Source organism: Ranitomeya variabilis, chromosome 7 (genome assembly GCF_051348905.1).
Source record: "Ranitomeya variabilis isolate aRanVar5 chromosome 7, aRanVar5.hap1, whole genome shotgun sequence".
Classification (NCBI taxonomy): domain Eukaryota; kingdom Metazoa; phylum Chordata; class Amphibia; order Anura; family Dendrobatidae; genus Ranitomeya; species Ranitomeya variabilis.
The window spans coordinates 16,576,658-16,583,511 of NC_135238.1; positions in this window are offsets into that span (position 1 = coordinate 16,576,658).

Consider the following 6,854-nt stretch of genomic DNA (forward strand, 5'->3'; position numbering starts at 1 on the left):
TGTTGTCATACGAGTCTGAACGTTGACTCTTGAAATTGATGTTTGCGAATTAATAATGGCTGCTGTTTACCTCTTTTATCGGCTCCTACCGGTTATTGTGCTGCTATCTCTGGAGGACAGGGACGCAGAGTCATTGAACAATCGATGTTTGCTGATATGTTGATTACCCGTTGTACCGGGCCATGCAGTTTGTTGACCTGCAAACAGTGGAGGACGAACTGTGCAGATTGATTAAATACTCAAACAACGAGAGTTAATCTCATTACACTTCGTCCCTGACCTGAGGGTGATGACCCGAACCACAGATGTGGGTGTAACAAGTTACTGGGAATAGTCTGCAATCACTAGTGTAGGAGACAATCAAAAGTGACCTGGCAAAAATGGAGGAGTGTTCAACATCTGATACCGATATGCATGACCTGGCAATAGCCATAGCTTCTCATGCTAAGATATCATGTGCCACTACAAAATTAGAAATTCCTGAATATAGAGATGTAGACAGATTAATCCCAATTATACTTACATTGTGTGGGGCTGGTGCCGTGTCCCTCCACCCTGACGCGCGTTTCGTCCACACTTCTTCAGGGGGGGCGAAAAAGATCCTTGTAGGCTCAAAACGCGTCACTGAGATGGAATGTGTGTGAGGAAAAGTATATTATAATGATGATAAAATTTGATCCAATGCACAGAGAGTTTGACATAGATCCATGTTCGGACAAAAACGCGTCAATCTTTTTCAAACGATCTAATGGAAGAACCAAGTTGGATTGAAACGCGTCTCATTGGATATTACTAATATATTGTGCTGCATTTGGTTCTTCAAAAAGAATCTGAGGTTTGAACCGCATTTCTGACCTTATGAGCGTAAAGTTCTCCAAAATTTGACATCCAAATAAAAGAATCCCCAATACTTTACAATACTAAAGTCATGGTGATAAAGTCATCCATACCGTCAAGTGACTGACGCGTTTCGGTCCACAGGTCAGTTCACCTGATTCTGCAGTATATTTATGGACTGTGAGAGGTTCATTCTAGGTGACGCCCCAGGTCCTGTATCCTCACGCATTGTGCTCTGCGTGTACCAGGGGAGGTGGTGATCAACAATGAACAATCTGTCGCCGCCACGCGTTTTACGAACTCAGGATCGACATGATGAAGTGTCATCGAGGAAATGCAATAATTTACTGTAATTTAATCTGGGAAAGAGCTGAACTGTAATTACTGCTAATAACAACCACATGAATAATACAAGTCACTTCTGCCAGATTGCTCTTATCGGAGCTAGCACCGATCACTACTACAACTCCCATTGGATCAGCCACCTCATTTGTTCCCGATCACTGGGAGTTGTAGTCAGGGGTAAACAGTACTCTCACAAAAAGCTCTGCTATGGCTCCTCAAAGAAGAGGCTCTGATTGGCCACATACATAGCAACGACAAAAATAAAGCCCCTTTCAGCAGCTGCCTGACACCGGCATTCACCAAGCCACCTGTAAAAACACATCCTGGAGTCATTCTTTACACTTTTCTCCAGGTTTTATAACTTTGCAGCACCTCTGCAGATCACATCCACGTCCAGGTCCTTGCTAGTAAATATATAGGGGCCAGCCTGGAATGGGACCCTGGGCTCTAGGAGCCCCCTAGCAGCAGTCTTTATGATACCCCTTTTCCATAAATAATATATAGTGGTGATAAAAAGTGCAGAAACACAAAAGAGAAGGTCCTAACTAAGGAGGGCCCCGGGGTAGAGAATGTTGGGGCCCCTTCCCTATATTTTGGGTCAATGCTCTTAAATCACATGTAAAGCGCCATGGAATAAATGGCTCTATAATAATAAATAATAATAATAATAATAATAGAAGCAGCAGTTATGTTTGTGATGGATCATTCTGAGTGACATAGCGCCCTCTGCTGGACAATGCTCAGTACTGCAGCTGGGAGAAAAGTGCCATCTATAAGGGTTGGAAAGCAGCACTGGCCCAGTATAGAGCAGCTGCACTGGTGGAGACACTAATGGCACCATTAAAGGGGTTGCCCACAATGAATATATATTACCCCTCACTAGAACAGGTTCCAGAGTCCCCCATTCTTATAAACCCCGTACATATGTATAGGACTTACACCCAATTTCTCGTTAAATGATCTCCACACTATTACGTTGTATCTGTACTGACACATTGTAGCAAACGCTCAGCAGCATGAAGAATGGGATTTGTATGATTTTTCAGTCTATGTAGGCAAACAAAAATGTCTCAATCCGCTGACAGCAAGCAAAGATCCTGAATATCTTGAAGAAAGTAGATTAGAAAATTACTAATCTTTTCACAATACAGTGATTAGGATTTATCTACATAGTGTCAGAAAAGGTATAATTTAGTGGATCAAAGAAGAAAAGGCTGAAAAAAAGGTAATGAAGGCAGGAAGGTATAACCTAGGGGCAGCAACAGTGGACAAAACACAGGGATGCCGGGGGGGAACCCAGTATTGAATAGCTTCAAAGATTCTGCATGTAGCCACCACTAGGGGGAGCTCCCTGTATACAGAGATACATGATAACATCCTGTCTGCAGTCACCACTAGGGGGAGCTCCCTGTATACAGAGATACATGATAAGATCCTGTCTGCAGTCACCACTAGGGGGAGCTCCCTGTATACAGAGATACATGATAAGATCCTGTCTGCAGTCACCACTAGGGGGAGCTCCCTGTATACAGAGATACATGATAAGATCCTGTCTGCAGTCACCACTAGGGGGAGCTCCCTGTATACAGAGATACATGATAAGATCCTGTCTGCAGCCACCACTAGGGGGAGCTCCCTGTATACAGAGATACATGATAAGATCCTGTCTGCTGCCACCACTAGGGGGAGCTCCCTGTATACAGAGATACATGATAAGATCCTGTCTGCAGTCACCACTAGGGGGAGCTCCCTGTATACAGAGATACATGATAAGATCCTGTCTGCAGCCACCACTAGGGGGAGCTCCCTTTATACAGACATACATGATAAGATCTTGTCTGCAGCCACCACTAGGGGGAGCTCCCTGTATACAGAGATACATGATAAGATCCTGTCTGCAGTCACCACTAGGGGGAGCTCCCTGTATATAGAGATACATAAGATTCTGTCTGCAGCCACCACTAGGGGGAGCTCCCTGTATACAGAGATACATGATAAGATCCTGTCTGCAGTCACCACTAGGGGGAGCTCCCTGTATATAGAGATACATAAGATTCTGTCTGCAGCCACCACTAGGGGGAGCTCCCTGTATACAGAGATACATGATAAGATCCTGTCTGCAGCCACCACTAGGGGGAGCTTCCTGTATACAGAGATACATGATAAGATCCTGTCTGCAGCCACCACTAGGGGGAGCTCCCTGTATACAGAGATACATGATAAGATCCTGTCTGCAGCCACCACTAGGGGGAGCTCTCTGTATACAGAGATACATGATAAGATCCCGTCTGCAGCCACCACTAGGGGGAGCTCCCTGTATACAGAGATACATGATAAGATCCCGTCTGCAGCCACCACTAGGGGGAGCTCCCTGTATATAGAGATACATAAGATTCTGTCTGCAGCCACCACTAGGGGGAGCTCCCTGTATACAGAGATACATAAGATCCTGTCTGCAGTCACCACTAGGGGGAGCTCCCTGTATACAGAGATACATGATAAGATCCTGTCTGCAGTCACCACTAGGGGGAGCTCCCTGTATATAGAGATACATAAGATTCTGTCTGCAGCCACCACTAGGGGGAGCTCCCTGTATACAGAGATACATGATAAGATCCTGTCTGCAGCCACCACTAGGGGGAGCTCCCTGTATACAGAGATACATGATAAGATCCTGTCTGCAGCCACCACTAGGGGGAGCTCCCTGTATACAGAGATACATGATAAGATCCTGTCTGCAGTCACCACTAGGGGGAGCTCCCTGTATACAGAAATACATAAGATCCTGTCTGCAGCCACCACTAGGGGGAGCTCCCTGTATACAGAGATACATGATAAGATCCTGTCTGCAGTCACCACTAGGGGGAGCTCCCTGTATACAGAAATACATAAGATCCTGTCTGCAGCCACCACTAGGGGGAGCTCCCTGTATACAGAGATACATGATAACATCCTGTCTGCGGTCACCACTAGGGGGAGCTCCCTGTATACAGAGATACATAATAAGATCCTGTCTGCAGCCATCACTAGGGGGAGCTCCCTGTATACAGATATACATGATAAGATCTTGTCTGCAGTCACCACTAGGGGGAGCTCCCTGTATACAGAGATACATGATAAGATCTTGTCTGCAGCCACCGCTAGGGGGAGCTCCCTGTATACAGAGATACATGATAAGATCCTGTCTGCAGCCACCACTAGGGGGAGCTCCCTGTATACAGAGATACATGATAAGATCCTGTCTGCAGCCACCACTAGGGGGAGCTCCCTGTATACAGAGATACATGACAAGATCCTGTCTGCAGCCACCACTAGGGGGAGCTCCCTGTATACAGAGATACATGATAAGATCCTGTCTGCAGCCACCACTAGGGGGAGCTCCCTGTATACAGAAATACATAAGATCCTGTCTGCAGCCACCACTAGGGGGAGCTCCCTGTATACAGAGATACATGATAAGTTCCTGTCTGCGGTCACCACTAGGGGGAGCTCCCTGTATACAGAGATACATAATAAGATCCTGTCTGCAGCCATCACTAGGGGGAGCTCCCTGTATACAGATATACATGATAAGATCTTGTCTGCAGTCACCACTAGGGGGAGCTCCCTGTATACAGAGATACATGATAAGATCTTGTCTGCAGCCACCACTAGGGGGAGCTCCCTGTATACAGAGATACATGATAAGATCCTGTCTGCAGTCACCACTAGGGGGAGCTCCCTGTATACAGAGATACATGATAAGATCCTGTCTGCAGTCACCACTAGGGGGAGCTCCCTGTATACAGAGATACATGATAAGATCCTGTCTGCAGCCACCACTAGGGGGAGCTCCCTGTATACAGAGATACATGATAAGATCCTGTCTGCAGCCACCACTAGGGGGAGTTACCTGTATACAGAGAAATATGATAAGATCCTGTCTGCAGCCACCACTAGGGGGAGCTCCCTGTATACAGATACATGATAAGATCCTTTCTGCAGCCACCACTAGGGGGAGCTCCCTGTATACAGAGATACATGATAAGATCCTGTCTGCAGCCACCACTAGGGGGAGCTCCCTGTATACAGAGATACTTGATAAGATCCTGTCTGCAGCCACCACTAGAGGGAGCTCCCTGTATACAGAGATACATGATAAGATCCTGTCTGCAGTCACCACTAGGGGGAGCTCCCTGTATACAGAGATACTTGATAAGATCCTGTCTGCAGCCACCACTAGAGGGAGCTCCCTGTATACAGAGATACATGATAAGATCCTGTCTGCAGTCACCACTAGGGGGAGCTCCCTGTATACAGAGATACATGATAAGATCCTGTCTGCAGTCACCACTAGGGGGAGTTCCCTGTATACAGAGATACTTGATAAGATCCTGTCTGCAGCCACCACTAGAGGGAGCTCCCTGTATACAGAGATACATGATAAGATCCTGTCTGCAGTCACCACTAGGGGGAGCTCCCTGTATACAGAGATACATGATAAGATCCTGTCTGCAGCCACCACTAGGGGGAGCTCCCTGTATACAGAGATACATGATAAGATCCTGTCTGCAGCCACCACTAGGGGGAGCTCCCTGTATACACAGACACATGATAAGATCCTGTCTGCAGCCACCACTAGGGGGAGCTCTGTATACAGAGATACATGATAAGATCCTGTCTGCAGCCACCACTAGGGGGAGCTCCCTGTATACAGAGATACATGATAAGAGCCTGTCTGCAGCCACCACTAGGGGGAGCTCCCTGTATACAGAGATACATGATAAGATCCTGTCTGCAGTCACCACTAGGGGGAGCTCCCTGTATACAGATACATGATAAGATCCTTTCTGCAGCCACCACTAGGGGGAGCTCCCTGTATACAGAGATACATGATAAGATCCTGTCTGCAGCCACCACTAGGGGGAGCTCCCTGTATAGAGATACATGATAAGATCCTGTCTGCAGCCACCACTAGGGGGAGCTCCCTGTATAGAGATACATGATAAGATCCCGTCTGCAGCCACCACTAGGGGGAGCTCCCTGTATACAGAGATACATGATAAGATTCTGTCTGCAGCCACCACTAGGGGAGCTCCCTGTATACAGAGATACATGATAAGATCCTGTCTGCAGCCACCACTAGGGGGAGCTCCCTGTATACAGAGATACATGATAAGATCCTGTCTGCAGTCACCACTAGGGGGAGCTCCCAGTATACAGAGATACATGATAAGCTCCTGTCTGCAGCCACCACTAGGGGGAGCTCCCTGTATACAGAGATACATGATAGCATTCTTTTTGCAGCCACCACTAGGAGGGTATGTGAAGCTGTGATCCCTATAGTAAGTTTTTGACACCTGATTAACCCTTTGACTTCTGGCCCACGTTCCCTGCCATCTAGTGGGCACTGTGCGGTGGGATTATTGGCTGTCTCCCTGGAGTTTATTGATAAGCCATTATTTTCAATGATTTGTGCATACAGCAGTGGCGCGGTGATCGATCCCTCTCCAGGGGTCATCTGCTACGGAGGAAGTGGTCTCATCATCTGAGCGGGGTCTCCAGAAATCCACGTGTTTGCGGCTAACACGGCCTCTTCATTAAAGGGTCAGGCATTGACTTTATGGGACGCTCCCTCCAGTAGGTGGCAGTAGAGATGGCGTTCTTCTCGAGATCTCCGCTTGCTGTCAGTA